Source organism: Anser cygnoides, chromosome 6, assembly GCF_040182565.1.
Source record: "Anser cygnoides isolate HZ-2024a breed goose chromosome 6, Taihu_goose_T2T_genome, whole genome shotgun sequence".
Classification (NCBI taxonomy): Eukaryota; Metazoa; Chordata; class Aves; order Anseriformes; family Anatidae; genus Anser; species Anser cygnoides.
The window spans coordinates 22,471,413-22,491,300 of record NC_089878.1 but is presented as its reverse complement, the minus strand read 5'-3'; the positions used below and the strand labels follow the sequence as shown (position 1 = coordinate 22,491,300).

General features: G+C 35.2%; 1 long non-coding RNA gene across 2 annotated transcripts; it reads right to left on the bottom strand.

The window, feature by feature from the left end:
- Positions 1-30: 30 nt before the first annotated feature.
- Positions 31-18,668, bottom strand: LOC106029955 (uncharacterized). Of its 2 annotated transcripts, none has more exons than XR_010832536.1 (6): positions 18,240-18,668; positions 17,312-17,388; positions 15,816-15,967; positions 15,019-15,146; positions 7,724-7,802; positions 31-142 (listed from the first exon to the last, which is right to left on the bottom strand). It is a non-coding gene; the product is annotated as an uncharacterized lncRNA (long non-coding RNA). The 2 variants fall into 2 exon arrangements; XR_007162490.2 differs by lacking the exon at positions 31-142 and adding an exon at positions 5,185-6,067.
- Positions 18,669-19,888: the final 1,220 nt, after the last annotated feature.

The following is a 19,888-nucleotide window of genomic DNA, read 5'->3' as shown; positions in this document are numbered from 1 at the left end:
GCAGCTCTCACACGAAGACCATCCTAGCATCTTTTTCCTAAAAGTCATGTGCAAGTCAGTCAGCAGGTATATCTCATTTGATATCTGTGTGCCCGGGTGATTGGAAGTAGGTGTAATGCCATCCTGGCACTCATCCGCAGATCTGTATTTGGGAATGAGATTACAGTTAGTGAAAACACACCGCAGTGGCAAAACTCTTCCGTGCTATTTTGAGCAGATGCTTTTAAATTGTTCCAGAGCAGGAAATCATGGATCTGCTCCAAACCATGAACCTGAGTAATAACTGGGTTTGGAGTAGAGGTTCCTAATGATGCTTGCTCCAGCTCTAAACCATGACGGGGCTAGGTTTCTTCTTGCTTCTTTCCTTTTTTAAAAACTCTATAAAAGCTCTTTTTTTTTTTTTTTTTTTTTTTTTGTGCTTGTACAGAAACAGAGTAGAACTTACATTTCTCTGTCTCTGTTTCCTGATGGCAAGGATTTCTCTTTCCATTGTGAAGTGGCTTCTGTCAGAGTCTGTAGCCAGCCTGTTCCTTGGCCTGTCCCGTGACCCATGGGGGGTCCTGAGCAGCCCCGTGATGGCCTCTGCCAGCGCAGGGCTGCCGTCTCTGACCCCACGTACCTGTTGCATTGCCAGGGCACGCTGGAGCTGCCTGACCTGACCCTGCAGAAAGGCTCTGTGAAGCTCCTCAAGGAGAGATGGGAGTCTGCCAGTGCTCGAAGACCCAGCCTGGTGCTCCGGTGCCTGCCAGCCCCACGGTCCACAGCACCAGAGAAAAGCAGCCATGGCAGCACCGTGGAGAAAGTCCCAGCAGACAGCAGGAGGGCGGACATATTCAAGGAGGAGCCCCTGGGTGGCCCTCGCTGGATTGAGCCCTTCCCCATCACTGTGAAGGAGCTGCAGAGCCACTTTGAGACCCTGGGTGGCAGGAAGGTGCGTGCCTGGGCCGGGGGGATACCTCAAGGGAATGGAGATGGGCCCCGAGGGTTCAGGGAGGCTTCCTGAGCCTCACATGGCCCCTCTCCTCTGCCCTGCTGGGGATGGGCAATGCTGGTGGTGGTGCTGGGGGACTGCAGCCCCTGCCACCCTGGAGCAGGCAGTTCAGTTTCCTGATGAATGAAAGGAACTGAAGGCTTGGATTTTCTACAACAAAACAAAGTTCTGCAGTTGAAAATGATTCCTGCAATATTACTGAGGATTTTATGATTCTGTTGCTTTTGGAAACAATAGAAAAGCACATGCAACTATGCCAAATAACCTTGTTTTGGGAGTAAAACAGAATGAATAGTGAAGTTCCCTTCCCATGAAGTTGTTTTGTTTTGCTTTGTTTTGTTTTTCTGTTGTTGTTGTTGGTGGTGGTTTTTAATATAATGCAGGCTTGTGACAGAAGCATCTTGCTTTCTTGCTGGTACATATAAATGCAACTTACTAATAATACATAGTATGGATGCTTGGGATTTGTGCCTGTGAGATAGGCCAATGGTATCACTATGTTAAATTTTACATCTACCATCTTGTCATAAATAGAGTTCTAATATTTGTTGAAGTCTGGATCTGAAGTGGAGTAGTAGCAAGCTTAGTGATAATGCCTGCAGACTTTTCTATTTGACTTCAGTGCACCTTTTTCACCAGTATGACTAAACTGGTTTTGCTCATTGCAAGAATTTCCTCTTTTGATACAAACGTTGTGTTCTACCACTTTATAACTGCTGCAGAATAACCCTGGCAGTCCATATAGTCACTCATTCTGTGATTTACCCATTTAATTTTAATGCCTAGAGTGATTTGAACAGGGCTTTCTGGTCCAGAAATTGGAGTTCAGAATAATGTGTGCTGACCACAGTATAATTCATACTCAAAAAATCTTCTATTAAAAGATATTAGAAAGCTTTTTTATGTGAACAGTAAAATAGAAATTCATGCGATTCATGAAAAATCTTTTAACTGGTGGTGTCAGATACATAATACAGGAAGTAGCATGTACCAATAAATAAAGTTTAAAACTTAATGGGATTATAGAACACCTGTAAAGCTTTAAACATGTGAAACAGTCATAGACTCCTTTGAAGTTGCGTATTCAAATGATTTTTAAGGTGGAGACCATTTTGGTTGATCTGAGTCATTTTTTAATAATAGCAAAATAAACCTCTGTTTCCTATGAAGAAAGAAATTCAGTATGTAGACATTACCATTCTTGTGGGAGAGAACTGGTTCTTATTGTTACTATTAATGTCTTAATGTTACTATTTATAACTTCTTACTTAGAAAAATGACAGAACTTATTCCCAGTCACAGAGCTTTTTTGGGGACTGATTTGCTCTGTATTGTACCAATTAAGGATTGATTTTTTTTTCCAAAATTAGCTACTACTACCCCTGCAAATGTTTTAAATTCACGTGCAACTTAGAACCTTACCATTATTATTTCATTCATATACTTTATAAAAAATTATTTCCAAGTATATAAGAACACCTTTTTGCTAGGTGCTCCTTCAAGTGAAAATTTACCCTTTCTAATACAAAAGGAAAGCATAGGCTCAGTACAAGGAAAATACAAAATACAGATGCTTAAATAATATTCTTAAATAATATTCTTATATTTCAGTTTGTTTTGTAAAAAAGGAGTATCACCTGGGTGTAATGTGTGTTATTTTACAGGCTGTTAACAAGAAGTATCTTTTCCCCTAAGGTAAATAATATTAAGTAAAAAATAAAAATAAAATGAAGTTCCATTATATCAAGTTAAAGAACATTTATGTAAATCACACTCATGTTAGTATGTCTTTAGTACAAAGGACAGCGTGACTTCTTTCAACTTTATTTTAAAATACTTTTTTACTTTACCCCATACTCCATTTCTTCTTAAAATAAACCTCTGATGCTGCTATGTAGTTATATATTTACATTTCCTTTGTTACTTTAATGTGCATCAAGCTGCTTCAAACAGAAATAAGGACGTCAAGAAACAAACAAACAAACTAACTAATAATGATGAAATGATAGTTAATAAAATACATATTGATATTCAAATAAAATTATTAGCAATCCCCCTAAGTTGTAATATTTTTTCACACTGAATCAAATCACTAAATTACAAATAGCTAATTACAAGCATATTTCAAAAACTTTGGATTAAAATTTGTCTGTATCTGCAGAGCAATTTGAATTTTCAGTGATGTGTTTTGTGGTTTGAAAAATATTTACAAAATCACAACTACATTTCAAAAAAAAATTAGTTCGCACTATAGTATCGAGATTTCCAGTTAATATATTTAATTGTGGTGAGATCTGGGGAAAGTCTTTGTCCCTTTAATGTATAGTTAAATGCAGGGAGAGTTATTAGTTCTGACAGCCCCAACTTACATATATTGATAGAGAGTAGACTGAAAGCTTGATAGGAAAGCAAAGCTATGAAAATTGTAATTACTGGAAGCATAATTACAGGCAACTATTAAATAATAAAGCCTGACATTCTTAAAACACTTTTTTTTTCAACTCAATTGCAGGTTTGAATATAAGTTTTATGCTATATATATTTTCCCTATATTACTTCTAGTAGTTTAAAATCCATGGAGTCTTTGTCACGTTAACCCAAGGGAATTATTTGCTATCGTTTCTGTGCTGTTTGGTAGTATTTATTTTGGGATGTCAGAGCTTTTCCTTACTACCTCAAGGAGCCAGGAAGAAACAAAATAACAATCTACATATATATAGATAGATACATATATATGTAGATGTTATATATATGCAGAATGTTATATATGTATATACAAAGATATATTTATTAATATTGCACAGCATTTTTCTTTCACCTTTATTTTGCCTAAGCTCATTTGAATATGCCAGTGTATGGGAAAGAGTAGAGTAATCTTCTTAACACTTACTGTGCCTACCATGTGAAATAAATGAAAATTGTAGAGCCTACTGGTAAAGGTTTCAAAAGTTTAAACTCCAAAGTTGAAAAAATAAGGGGTTAATTACAACTATTATTTAACCTTTTTCACCAGTACAGTTGTATATTCTTAGTGTTTCCCTTAGGAAGCAAAATATTAACATCTGAGTGTTAATAGTGTAGCTGTGAATCAGTTAACTGTGACCTGAAGTCAAAAGCAGAATCTTTTCTGCATCCATTGCCATAAGTCTCATCAGAATAACATTTATATACAAGGGCTCATGTGGAGCCTGATCTGCAGTGTGGGTCTGTACTCATAATATCTGCTTCTGGGGTTATCTCCCATGGGCAAAGTAGATGTACTTTACTCAGCTGAGGCTTCTGCAAGTGTAAAAATGTGGCTCAAAATAAGTAAGTAAAGACCTTTTGGTCTGATAATTTTAAAGAAACGTGATAGGAAAGGCTTGGCAATCACAGAATCTTCTAAGTGCTTTTGAACAAGGGACTCTGACTGGCATGCCATGTCACAAATTAAGACTGCTTTCTAAAAACAGTATCTATTCTCTGTAGAATAAGAACATACCTGAAAAATAGTTCTGCTAGAGAAGCCAGTAAAGAACACATCTAGTTTTATATGAGAAAGAAGAAAAACAACTAGTGAGATTATGGGAGCAAATCATGGTTTAGGCAGACAACACGTTTCGGATAGAGACAGTTACATGACGTAAAAAAAAATAATAATTATATATATATATACATATATATGTATATATAAAATCACACACACATGCAGACACCCCTTAAATGTTTTCACTATTTTTTTTCCTGTCAGTTGTTTGGAAAAGATAGCAGGAGTTTTAAAAAATGTCTGCCTCTCAGAGTTGAGGACATGCAGCAGTGCTAATGCGTTAAAAAAAAAGCAGCAAGCTAAAGAGTAAAATATCCACATGATAAGTTTGCACTATTTTATTTGTATCACCAATGGGGCCTATTACAAATAAAAAGATCTTATCCAAGCTGATAAAACATGAAGCTGCTTAAGAAAATAGCAGTAAACGGTGGCAAGTGTTTACTTGCATCTCCACCAAAAGCAGTGGAGATAGATTTTGAGTACAGTTCTATCAAGTACTCAGTGATATAAGAAAAAACTGATATCACAATATAATGCAAGGCTATGCACAAGTTTTAACAAACTGATTGCTTAAGAGTTGATGTATCTCAGCCATTTCCATAGGCAGAAGGAGTGAGGGACAGGGAATTAGCTGATGTTTTTTCCTTGTGTTTTTGTAGTGACTTCACTCAGAAGCAACAGGGAAGGTTAGAACATAGAAATGGCTATATATAAAACAAAGTCAAGGCCATAGAAATCACAGTGGATTTTTTAAAATTTAAAGAAAATGTCTTCTAAGGGTCTGTGCCAGCTAAGTTTAATAAAGTTACCTTATGCATAAATGAATGTGCTCATTAGCCTTATGCTTAGAAAAAGACTGCCAACTGTTGTAACCATGTTTAAATAGACTTTCTCTTGACTAATCAGACTTTCAAGACCGGGACCCATATTACTGCATTTTTATGAGTTAAAATATATTTTTATTCTAAGAAGGCAAATCTCCCTCATTAAAAATTCTAAAATCTCTCATTCAGGTTTCATTTCCATAGCAGTGCTGTTACTTGTATATGTATAAAATCAATAGAGAAAAATTAGGGCAATTAGATAATGTTAAATCATTGAGTGACTTCTATACTATTAGATCAGCTATAGAAAAAAAAAAAATCTCAGATGGTTCCAAAGAGAAAGATATTATAGGCCAGCTGCAAATGTATTTAGCCCTTTGGCAGATTTTTCTTCCTGATGGCTATATGTGAATCCTAATTATTTGCGTGGAATTAACACTTCATATTAACATAAGTGAATACATAAAAGAGTAAATAGAGTGACGGACTAAGTTTAATAATTTCAAGGCTAAATCACTTGGTCAAGTCAAATTGAATATAATCAACCCTTAGTTTATCCAACTGGAACTTGGATGCATTTCCTTCTTAGGAGTATTAATGAGTTAGTCTGTTACTGGAGCCTTTTAAAGAAAGCATATGGTATCAGGCTTGCCCACATCTTTCCATTATTTAGAAGTAAACTGATGTCCCATTCTGATCAAATGAAAAGTATGTTCCCGTTTCCTGTAGGAAAAAAAAACAAAACAAACAAACAAACAAAAAAACTGTTTCTTAAGAAGTGCTAATATATTAAAGCATCAGTTTACTGTACTGACTTATCATTCCCATGCAACAACTACTTTACCTCATTAGCACTCGAAAGCTTTGGAATGTTAATGCAACTAAGGCTTCTGTTTGCTGAAAAGTAATTATGTATTTTTTTTGTTAAAATATGTTAAGAAAAATCCAAACTAAGAAAGTAATTTCATGCTTACTTTTTAGAGAAACCTATTCAAAGAACTTATTAAACCCGTTCATTTAAATAATATGGTATATGTTCATTAAACTGTGTCCTTTGTAGAAAACATATGAGCTGCTGCCAGAAAGTAAATGAAGGGAACAGATGTCTAATGTAAAAGGTTAGACCTTCATTAAAATTGTTTAAACAAGCAGCATCTTCTTTCCTCTATGAAACGCTTATATTAACTTAGCAAAGACATGTAACGTTGAAAAGAATGGAAACCCCACTACAAGTGTAGGTCAGTTTTGTACCCTGTTAGCACTACCATATATTTTTTTTTAATGGATGAGTGAAAATGAATAGTAAGGAATGCATAGGATGGCTAAATAGCTACCCTTGCTGAAAAGCTTGGTCTTGAAGGGAGTGCTCTGTGGTCAACCTTGTGGATTTGGGTTTAATTTATTTCTTAGCTCATTCTTTTATGACATAATACACTCCTTCCCTTTGTTTTCATAACATTTTGTCTAGTGCCAAAAGATTCCTCATCAAGCAAAGTACACACTGTCTAGGTGACTAGAATTGTAGATCATGAAGAATAGATATTTTCTGAAATTTCACATTATTTTGGAAAACATTTTTTCTGTACTTTTACAATAAATGCATTGGCTCTTTACAGGTATCTTAGAGGCCATCTGAAGAAACAATCCTTCTGGCTCTTTGTTTATTGTCAGTTAACTCACCTTTGATCTGGTTTGGCTTCTTACAGTTTGGAAGATGCACTAAATTTTTGCCTTAGACACGTTGACAGAACTGTCACTGATCTCTACAATCTTCTACACCAGGGAAAGTAGCTGTTCTGATGTTGGGAATGGGATTCTTGTTTACAAAGAATCCCATGAACTAATACAGTATTATATATATATATATACTTATTTATTTATATATACACAAAATAAATATAATGTTCTTCTATAAAGTATTCTGTTTAATCAGTGAATTTGCAGTGATTAGTATTCCATTACAATGTATCACCTGCAGTTCTTTAGTTCTTCTGAGCTATTTTCTTCACTGGTTTCACTGTTATACTTTAATTGTATATACAGAAGAAGTGACTATTTTCTGGAAAGTGTACCTGCCTTCCTCAAGGTGTTGAGGACTTGAAATCAGCACAAATGATTCACACACGTGACAACTCAACATTTGAAACCTTGTTCTTCATCATGCCCATCTAACTCCAGTATTCCTTGTCACTGATTTATCTAGTTGTCTAAATATCAACTATGCTTAGGCCAGATATTTGAATGTTTTCCAAATAAAAAGCTTTAATATACTCTTCTAACACACCCTTGAGAACTCTCTCATTCTTCTGCCCTAAGTACAGCTTTACCATTTTATGTGCTTTAGTTGGAGATGTGTAACAATCTGTAATATGATCTCACCTTAGAAGGGTAGAATCACGTCATCTACTTGTCCTCACAGCGAGATGTTATTGTTTGAGTTACTGCAACATGAAGTTTGCTACCAAAAAAAAAAAAAAAAAGTAGAAAAAGTAGGACCGATCAGTTAAAATTGAAAGTTTTGTGTCCCCAGTTCTTTATAACAAATAAAATTATAAAATTTGTTTTTCATTTCATTTACATACAAAATACATTTTTACAAGGAAGAGGACAGGATGAAATATAGTCATATGACCTCAAGGAAAATTTCCATTGGAGGTGACCTTTGTCCTATAGGTAATTTTTTTTGTTTTCAAATGTTCACGTTGTTTACTACTTATCAGAATCCACCAAGATTCATCAGTGTATCATGTGCAGAGGATAAGGATGGCTTATTTTTAGGATCACTTGTCCTCAACAAATTGCAGTGATTCCAGGTGCGGGTCTCATTTTTGTCTGATTGTTGTCTGGCTCCATTCCATACATTCTTTATGTACTTATATTAGAAAGATATTTTGCCTGCTTATTTGTTACTTGTATTTCTAATTGAAAGAGGCACTTTTCATCTGTTATGATGAGTTCATTCTTTGGTGGAGTACAGTTAGCTAATAGAAAAAGCAATTTCTACAGTGTATCCAATGCTACTTCCTGGGAAGTCTGTCTAAATAACTAAAAGTCCTTTTGAACAGGGAAAATTCACATACCAGTTTAAAAGGTATTTTGTAAAAGTCTAGGAAATGAGAAAAGTGCATACCCAAAGAAGCATTTTGTAATGCACGGCTTCTGACAGGTTTTGAAATATTTTCAGGCCTTCTACCTGTCTCATTGCAGATATGACATTGTTTTGCCTTTAGTTCTGTCAGTAAACAACAGTGAAGTTCAAGGGAAATACTTTATTTTGTGCTAACTGAAGTCCTCCAGCTGAGTCTGTAACTTGGGTATGGAGTAAATGGGGGAGAAACTTATTCACTTCAGGAAAACTGAAAGAACTAAAAGCTTTATGTTGGGTTTTTCTTTCCAGGTGCTATAAGTGTAATATAATGCTATTTCTAGAAATGACAGAATATATTGGATATCCATTTCTATAAACAATATTGAAAATGGCACTTATTAGAACACCAATGTGTAAGGATGGAAATACTATGTTGTCTCATTTTGCTCTCCTTCCAGTGTTTTTGGTTGGTTGGTTGGTTTTAGTTTTCACAGTGCATTGTAAGCTGCAATGGTCACAAGAAAAATGAGATTTTGAAAGAAACTGGCTTACTTCATTTTTAAAAAGCTGTTAATTTTATTCTGAACAGATACGACATTTGATGTTGTTAATATTTCTTTAAGTCTTGATTCAGCAGAATTTACCTTCTTTTAAGTTCAGGGTTACAGCAGACTGACTAACCTTTGGGTCAAATCTCCAAAAAAGAAAGAAAACCAGAGAAACCCTGACTTCCGTATGCTGATACTATTTCTAACATGACTGTGTGCTATTAAGGAAGCAGATTTAGAGAATGGAAGAATGAGGAAAATGTCCCTTCGGGCTTCCTAGGAAAAAAAAAAAAAAAGAAAAAAAAAAGTAAAATCATGAATGGGTTTTTCTTTAAGATATATAATCTGTTAGAGATGACCTGGAAAGTGGGTTTTGTGCAAGTTAGCTTTAACATTTTAAAATCTGCAAAGATCAATAAAGATAAAACCTTTTAACTTAGAAGTTGCATGTGATGTCCATGGAGTTTTGTACAGTTTGATCTCGAGGGTAAAGAACTGTATTTTATGAGTCATCAGAAAAATCACCTCTACTCTGTGCAGACACCTAAGCCAGTAAATACCTTGTTTTACCAGAGGCTGTTTTCATTGTATCATTTTTGACCCGCTAGCCAGAAGCGCTGGAGCTTGATAACCTCTGTGGGAAACTGACCATAGAACATTTGGAAAGGCACACCTCCTTTCAAAGAGCAGTGGCCAGAAAATGATGTTTGAAAAAGTGTTTTTCATTCATACCATGTTCTTTAACTTCATCTCCACATTTAGCTTAATGTTAGTTTTCAATATTTTATAGACAACACTTATTATCCTGAGTATATTTTTCTAAAGTACTTGTCAGTTGTGGCAGAAAGCAACAAATCTTAAAACATTTCACTGTCATTCTGTTTGCTGGTATTTGGAAAAATTCAGCAGCCTGTGGCACCTTAATCAATTCTTGAAGCATGAAAGTGCAGTGGAAAGATGGGAAGTAAATACATTCATTACTAGCACATCTTGGGAAACAGCACTGGGAGGGAAACATAATGTCTAGGTTAAGTTGATTAGGAAGGAAATCAGCTTGTGACATACAGTCTAAGAAATCAACAGGTGGTGGTACGCGGGGGAAAACAGATCCATAAATTAAACAGGAGTGAAAGAGACATTACTTGCTGTTGCAGAGTACAATGTGTAATATGTCAAATGAACAATTTCAAGCTAACAGTCAAACGAACACCTGCATAAAAGTGTTCTTACACTTATTATTTCAAGAGTCCACCAATTATGGAAAATAAAATCCCCAGTGTGTCTATTCCTGTTATTTTTTCCTCCAACCTGTATATGAACAAACTGTTAACAATGGTGTTATTCTCTGCCATTAACTAGTAGAAAGTGAAATGGACTCACCGTGCTTTCTGAAGTTGTTGTCAAGAGGTTGAAGTAAATTGGTCCAAAATAACTGCACTCAGGAGTTTCATGGTATTGTTCTGAATCCACATGAAAGTGCAAGACTTCTTGCATTTTCAATAAGAAATACAGAACAAAATGTGTTTGATCTCTGTATCAAGGTACATGTAGTACTAGTATATGGGTAGATGCCACTGTGGACCATTAGAGTGCAGAAGGTACAAATAACCTGCTAAATACACCTTACTACATCAGTTGTCTTAATAGATCCTTCAAGGACTCTTTTCACAAACAAGATCTCTCATTTATGTTTCTGTTTATGCTTTGTTATCTCTGTGTCTGTCTTCTCCGTTTTATCGCATTTTCTTTTGCTCTGTTGAGTCTTCAAAAAAAAAGTTCTGTAATGATGGGGTCCTTTTTTTATATGTTTTCTGTCTAGATTTAAGGTTACATGGTATGTTATCTTTAAGCTGAGTGTAATCTCTAAGGCATTTAGGAAATGGGGAAGAAAAATGAAAAGAAAATACCACTGCATGTTTTAGCCCTGTTTGTTTTCTCTCTCTTCTGTGTTATGGTATGTTTATTTCAACAGTACGACTTGATGAATAGAAGGAACAGTACATGTTACTCTGCATTAGGCAGTTCCTGAACTTTGTATACCCAGGATTGTTCAAGGTATGCATTGTCTTTTGATGAAGCTGTATAAATGAAGTCTTGTCATAGATAATAAATATCATTGCTGGACTACAGGTATGAAAATGGTCTGGTGATACTAGCTTAGAGAATCTCTCTAGTTATGCCCACTGTCTCAGAGTCTCCATCACTGACCATAATTTCTAGCTCATCTTGAATTCTGTGTAGATTCTCCCTGTAGATTATGTAAGAGATTCTCTCTTACATAATACCAGCTTTATGATCTCTGCTTTAATCTTCTGTTGTAGAATGTTTCATTTTCTCTCTTAGTACTTGTTTTCAAACTTCAACCCAGAACAAAGAAAAGACTGTTTCTTAAAAATAAGGAATGCTGATAAATTTTAAGTCTACATTTTTCTTTTTGATCTGGACTACAGCAGAGGGATCTGCCTCAGCTGCCTGAACATGTGAAGGAAAATGCTTCTTCTATCCAGCTTCTAAGAGTAGTGTCAGTGGACTTCAGGAAATAGCCTGCTCAGAGTTACAGGAAAATATATAATCTTAAAACACACCCAGTATTTTGGAAGAAAACAAAATGGAGGGTAAAGGGAGAATATTGGCGTATGTGAGAATGTGCAGCTAAAATCGAGTGCCTACTATGAAACAGAAATATTAGTAATCTTGGAAGTCATTTGCTTCCCCACTCTCTGCTAGTGCTTTTGTTTCTGCTTTATTATTTTTGTTTTCTGATTCACACCACAGTGTATTTTCAATAATTTCTAGCTATTTAAAATAATTACGAAAATCATGAAATAGCAAATGACTGTGGAAAATGACAGCAGAAGGAACGTAAATGTCTGCAGGAACACTAGACACAAAATGATCTTGTTAGAAAACATCACTGTCATAATCATTATTTTGTTTTGCTTAAAGGCAGAGGCACACAGATATTTTAAGAACTTTTAAAGGTCTAATCCAATATGTCTCTGAATCTAAAACTTCAACAAGAGAGTGTGCAAAGAAAAACATATATTCTAGATCTCTCTGTGAATTTACAACAAACAAAAAACCAAAGCCCACACATGCTTTCATGAAACCCAAAATAAATAGCATTTGTTTTGAATTCTGTACCTATAATTAACAGTAGTAGCACTGATATTCACAGACAGCATAACCAGTAAAATAATGGCTCTTCAATTTCCACTCTAAGGATAGAAAACACTGAGAATTATAAAACTACATCCTTAAAATAAGTATTGTAAAAGGAAAATTATAATTAAGAGCAAAAGTATAACCTTTGAGCTGGCCTGGGAATGTACTACGCAGAAGTGTTCCTTTTGCAATTATATGAAAAGAGATTAGTAAATTTCCTACGGAACACACATCTTTAGAACTTTATTGTGCTAAAACAAAGTGGGATTATTTACAATGGTGGGTTTTAAACATTGTGGTAAAACTGCTTTCCAAATACTTTGGAATTATTATAAAAATAGGAAGCAGAAGTGATCATGTTTGATTGATTTGATATAAATATATATAAATTATATATATAGTATATATTATATATAAATTATATATACTATATATAATATATATAAATATATACATTGTATAAAGTGAATAGAAAAGTTAAAAAAAAAAAAAGATGGAAGAGGAAGGCTACTGTGTTTAATTTTTGCTACATTTCAAATCTTATTTTTACTCTCCTGTGTAGTGAGGTAGTGTTTTATGCAGAACAGTTTGGAAAGAGAACTTTGGAGTTATTCTTAGTTACTAATCACTTTGGTTTAGAAAACAGTTTCTATGACCTTTTTTCAAGCCTGAAAATTTTAGCCCATTAATTCTGGTTACAAAGCTATGTTGACTATACCGTCTCCCTTTCTTTGTTTTTGCTCTTTCTAGTACATTTCACATTAAACACAGACGTCACAAACCTGCACTTCTCATTCTGCATATTTTGCTTCTAATGTGTTGCCAGTGATTTATATGGACATAAAGTACCAAGTTAGCATAAATTGAGTTGTTTGTGATTTTATTTCAATGTGCCTTAAAAATTCTGTACTAAGATTTACCTCTAAAAAGTTTTTTATTTTGTAGTGTCATATATTGTTTGATTGCTTGATTTAGCCCTTTGTAGATATTGGCCTACTTAAATGATTTTACTCAGTCAGTGTAGTATCATGCTTGAAAAAAGCTAATTAAAACATGCTTGGTCACTGTCACATGACTTAACTGTTGCTTCAGTTTCCTTATGTGCTTCTGAAACATACAACTATTTTCCCCACAAAAAAAAAAAAAAAGTCAAAATGGACCACTGCACATTATTCATTTAAGGAAAGTTTCTGCTGCTACTGTATGCCCTAAATTTATTTAGTTAATCCATAGTCCAGCTGATGATTTAGCACAAGTATTCATTATCATACTGTCAAAATTGCTGTAATGTTGCAAATTAACATTTTATGTTGAGCTACATATAACTGATACTTCTTCCATGGGATAGAATATGAACAGCTCAACAATTTAATGTAAGCCAAACCCTTTTCTCAATTAAAAGAATTTCTCTTTTGAGTTCATAGAATTAGGCTGTTACTTTTTAAGTAGTAAGACCAGGGAACTTGTCTCAATTTTGCTATGGTGGTAAACAGCAAATCAGTGGGAGTTTTGGTAATTAAGAGTGAAATCTATAGGCTACAGAATGAGCCCTTCAATGTTTTGTCTTTGTCTTTGTGTAGAGCCCCATTCTGAGATGGCAATTCCACAGTTAGATCTTAGTTTTGCTCAGGGTAACAAGCAGCTCTTTTCAGGGCATCTGTTCTTCATATACAACAGAGTTATTTTATACCTTTCCTCCAGATGAAAATACTGTCTCATTTCAAAACTGTCTGTAGCAGCTAAAACGGATAAGCATCTCTGGAGCTGGTCTGGGGATAAGATGAATGAGCAGGTTCCATGCAGCCACAGAGGTGGTTTTTTAAGCCTCTTGAGAAATTTTGTCTTAGTGAAGTGGTGCATTGCAGAGAATCAACTAAGAATCGTGGTTTTGTCTCAACAGTTTACTTACTGGCTTCATAGAGTTTATGTAGCAGGTGTTAATAGCACTCCTCTGTAATAGTCACTTTAGGGGGTTTGTCATCAATCTTAATAATGCCACCAGCATTTCAGCAGATGGTAGACATGATTCCATGCTCTCACTGCTTCTGAATTGCACCAGAATAAATTTCCATCATATTTTTAATTACAAATGAGAAATATATCAGAAACAGACTTGTCTCATGCTGACATTTCCAAAGGCTTTCTTCCAGGCAGGCCATGGCTATGCTGCTTTTTGTTTTATTTTTTTTTATATTTCACAAAGATTGAATGATTCGCAGGAGATATTTTCAGCTCGTTCAGCAATAGAATTAACTTCAAATTGGTCTTCTGTACTCTTCAGCTAAACAGTCTCTTGTTTTGAATTGGAAGTTAAGATGCCAGCTTTAGTGGTAAAATTATTGTGGTAGAAAGCTCTCAAACCCACAGAATGTCTTATTCCAGTAAGATCACCTCTTCTCCAGTCCAAATTTGATTGGCCAAAAATATTATCAAGGGTTATGAGAAATAAGGCAGACAGGAAGATAAAAGGAGGTTTTCTATTTCTCAGTAGTTGTATAGGTAGCTTAAATGTGTAGTTACAGTCTTCTAAATAGAGTGAGCCCATGAAGAGTTATGTCTGAGAGTAATCACTAGCTTTGGGTATTTTTACGCTGAAGAGTAAGAAACTATTTTTATAAATACATAGAGTAAATACAGGAATTAAGTTCTGTTGATAACAGGACTTCCTATTTAGGCACTGGTCTTGTAGGTAACAGTAAATTTTAGGGGTCAGTTCAACAAAGCACTTAGACAAGCATTTTAATTTCTACAGAAAACATTCTTTGAATAGCAACCCTCAAGTATTTAAAGTTACAATCACAATAAAATGCATTGATGATCAAGTTTTTATGTAACTATTTTTATAGCGACAGATGAAATTTCTAAATGCTTACCCGACTGCTTCATTTGTTTTCCATGACCCATTTATGGGTTTATGATTTTCCTTTGAACATATGCTTTTATCCTTTGTCCATGGGCCCATTCCTTCTTACCCCTGTTATTCATTTCTTGCATATGCATTCTTTTAGTGGAGACAATAAATAACCAAAAGTTAGGTGCTAGACAACTTTCTTTTAAGTAACGCATGTAACAGAAATAGTTAAAACATCATCATGTTTTGGATGGGGATGAGAAACCGTTGTACCAGAATTCTGGGTAATCTGTATGCATTTTCCAAATACTTTTAAATGTTTTCTTTTTTAAAAAGATGACATGCTTTGAACATTAATAGTAGATTTTAGCAGTCTATTTAATTTACCGACAGCAAATTCCTCTTCCAATCCAAGGTAGTACAATGTATGCAAAACAGGTGGTAGTAATTTAGTAAATAGTTTTCCTCTATTTAAAACTTTATGTGTTCTGGCTTACTGACTTTTACATTAGTGCAGAACTGGATAGCAAGTGGAAAATCCACTATCTAAATGAAGCGTAGTCAATCAGTGGGCCATTGAAATTGGAAACTTTATCTTTGACATCTGTAAGTGTAATGACTGCATATTCTTTGAAATTTGGCACTCCAATGCTTTATACTTTTCAGCACGTCTTGAGTATGATTTCAGAACATAAAAATAGCTTCTTGTGTCACATTTTTCTGAGGAGCCCATTAATAAATTGAATATAATATCAGAGTCAGTCAGTAAACTGAAGGAGTTAGATGGTAGAAAGTTACTTACTTGTGAAAGTTACTTACTTACACATTTCAGCAACTTGTGTCCAACAAAAAAAAAGAGTGAACGCTGTTAAACAGGGTGCTCCACAAAACAGTCTGTGCCCCAATTGAATACTTGCTCTCACCAAGACTAGACACATACACAGTTAAAAAAGGTTGACGTGACTTCAAGCCTGCAGTAATAAGGAAGAAAAAATCATTTAGTTTTCATTTGGCAACTTTTGCAAAAGTTGCATATATTAGCCTCTAATTAAGCACCTCTTGGAACTACCTCACTGCTTTTTCAGTAAGTGTCATTTATGTTAATTCTGTCCTTAGTAAGCAGACATCTTTGCCATTCATTGTCATTTTAGGTTATCTGGGGAGATATCCCAATAAAGCAGTATGCAAATTAAATTTTTCCCGATTTATAGCATTTAATGGTAATCCTAACACCTTTCAATAACATTTTCACAGTAGGAAATATCACTTTCTGAGAATAAATCTGGGCCCTCATACTTAAGTGGAAGCAACAGTGCAAGAAAACCATCCTTCAGAAGTCCAAGTAAGACAGGGATAATGTTTGGGAAATGGGGCTAAGGCAGCTGGACACTGCCACGTGGGGGCCACTGTGGTAGTGAAAAGGAGGGACAAAAAAGAATGTACATTGAATTGGTTTGTTTAAAGCAAAAAGTTCTGTGAAGTGCTAAGCATGCAGTTCCCCTCTGCCCTAACAGTTGTCAATGTATACCATAAAAACACCATCCTCACAAAGACTATTTAAATGGATCATTCACCTATCAGGGATTTAAAGAGTATGGATAACTGTGGAACATTGTGATAAAGGCTAAAACTACCTAGGAAAATGAGGATAACTTAATTAGAGCATCTGAAAGAGAATAAGAGAATTAATGTATTTAAAATGGTAGATCTACTGAAGTGTAATCGTTTTGTGGACAAATATATTAAATGTCCCCCCCAAATGCCTGTGTAATTATAGAGCAATAATCAGTTATTCTTTTTTTTTTTTTTTTTTTGCGTACATTACTACAGGCAGGAATACTTAGAATTCAAAAGACAAATTAACAAAGTGATTTGGAACAATAAACACAGTTTCAAACGAAGTGATTTGGAACAATAAACACAATTTCAAACTACTTACTATGAAGCTACAGTAAATTACATTCAGTTGCCTATAATAAAATGCTTCATGGAACTAGGATAACAAATTAATATCATGGCATAAAACTGAAAAGAGCTTTCCTAGAACTAGTAATTGATGCTGTTTACTGAAATCTCTAAATTACAAAAACACTGAATAAAAAACTCCACTGCAGCCTTGAAAAATGGGAATGAGGTGCACTAGAAATCAAAACCTGAGAGTCAGACAAGCTTGCAGATGGAAAAACTTAACACTAAAGACAAGTAATATTTAATGTCTAAACAGCTTGCAGTAGTATCCCAGATTTTCAGTTTTATTTGATAAATATGCTTTTCTAAACTTCAATGCATAGAATAATAAGCTTGAATGAAAATACCTTCTCACATGGTGGCCACCATCTCAGAAATCTGTCCATAAAAGTATTTAGGTGGAAATCACTTAAGACCAATTTACCTGTAATTGATAATAAAATGGCCAAAAAATATAACAATATATATATTAAAATTCCTATTAAAATTAATGTAAAAAATAACTTATATAAACTTCATAGGTAAAAGAATTTCTACTAAAGAGATGAAAATTTGAAAAAGTTATAGAAATATACTTCAAGTTACCAGAAAACTGCAAATGACATTTATACTGGTCCCCAGCTTGCAAGAATAAGAACAAGAAATGGTATATTCTGAAGAATATTTTAGCTGTTACCAGTAACTATGGACAGATATGTTAGGAATACAAAAAGAAGAAAAAAAAATTTTTCATCTCAGAGATGCCAACAGCAGTTGAAGACACAGTACATTTGGAGCTTTCTATTTTGTACTAATACTGCAGAAGTTAGAGCATTATTAAAGTGATTCTCTAGTATCCTAATGACTCCTAAAAGCACACACAATGCTGTGGCAATATGATCCTGAGGCTGTTCTCATTTATGCCAGGCACTGGCTCGTTGTGGAACCGGAGAAGCAGGAGACAGTTGTGTTCAGGGTGATCTCGCAACATGCACAGCTGCATTTTATTTATTTTTTTTAATTTTTCCTCTGCATAACTATTGCTGCATCACAGATTGTCCATACCAGATTTCAGATGTAATGGTCAGCTCTTCAGGTCAGCTCTTCTTTTTTTTTTAAAAAAAATCATCATTAATACTGTGTCGTAATTGTAACTGATAACCAGCTCTGAATGAGGGTATATAATGATCAGCAGTTTGAACTGTAGCTCTTCCCACACAAAACACCCTATTCATTTCAGCCACCTGCTGTCGCCTGATCCCTTGGCACAGAAGTATCTCATTCCTCTCAGCATACCTATGTGCTGGCCGAGCCATCCTCCAGTGCTGAAACTGCCCACTAGCAATGTTGTGTCTGCATTGTAACCCAGCCTGGTCTCAGGGATTATCTTACTGGCACTGTGCCACTGCATCATTTCTGAGTGGGCTGGACAACCCGCAAGTATGCGACAGACTGCTGAGGAAGGGATACTAGGAAGTGTCACGCAGCAGAAAGACGGCTACATTCTTCACTCCAGAAATCCTTCTCTTGCTATTTCCCTCCAAAAATACTTTCCATAACAGCCAAGGGAAATATGCTTCTAACTGCAAAAGCAATTAGAGAACAATTTAAATTAATTTTAAACCAATTATCTCCTCCTGTAAACCTGTTTTTTTTTTTTTTTTTTAAAAAAAAAAAAAGAAAAACAGAAAATCCCAGTGTTGTTTAAGGTCCCCTTTACCACCATTAAATCTAGGCAGACTTAGGTTTTCCAGTGTGTTGATTGTACCTCCTGGTCTATCTGCCAAAATAATCATCCACTGTATTCAAGATTTCCTTTCAAGTTCATTTCCATATTAGTAGTAGCAGCACTGCTCTTTTTGAGGAGAGATGGGGTGGGGGAGACACTGGTGTGACAAGATATGTAAGATGCCCCAGCATTTGGGTTTATGATACTCATGCTATCATTTCATTTTTGAAATAGCCTAATGAGCCTTTCATATTTTCTCAAAAAACTTGCTAATTTTTTAAAAACATTTTCATTTTGTAGATATGAGGGCATGAGGCTGCATTAATAGATAGCACGACTGATAAATAGGCTACTTTAGATTCTTGACCCACTCACCTTTAACTGCCATTTCATTTGTTTTGATTATTTCCTGAGCAACTACATCCCTTGCTTTCTGTGGCCTCTATCAGATGAAGCAATAGCCTAAGGTATACATGCTCTCTTGATCCTCAGAGCAAGCTAATTTTGGTTCCGTGTTATGCCAGGAAGACAAACTCCTCCAGGACCATATCTTTATCTTCTGATTTTACTGGAATGTCAATTGCTATCCGATAACTGTGCACTTTAAGAAAAATGTTGCATCAGCCTAGTTTTCTTTAAACATTTTTTAATAGACTTTCTTTGATTCCCTGTCAAGTTGCTTACGTGTCTTCCTTCACTGGAGTTACCCCTAATATGTGCCTGTAGCCTTCTGCCCTGATCTTTGCAATTCCTTGTTTAAAACCAAACATTTTGTTCCTTGCTTTCCCTGGAGGCTGTTTGAAGGCGAGAAGCAGTAGGTCAGTATACTTGGCCATGCTACAGTGCTGTGGCATTTTCAGTGGTGTTCTGACTCAGTGACCTTATGAACACTTGTCCTTGACCCAAACTTGGCTGTGTTTCTGATAGTTTGAATCTTTGGCTCCATAACCTCCAAGAATCTTAATTACTTCTGGAAACACAGTGAATTTACATGTGCTTCTGCAAAGAGTCATGTACAGTTGATCGGCTGGAATATCGCACAAGAGTACCGTGAACTTGCTTCCATATATTAAAGGCATAAATTGCAAGTCTTCTGTTGTTTAGGTGTGAAACTGCCAAAGATTTCCTTCTGAAATTCACAGTTCTTGGGCGGTGGGAATAGCTTCAGACAGCTAACACCCAACAGTATCTCCATGATAAATTACATCCCAGTCAC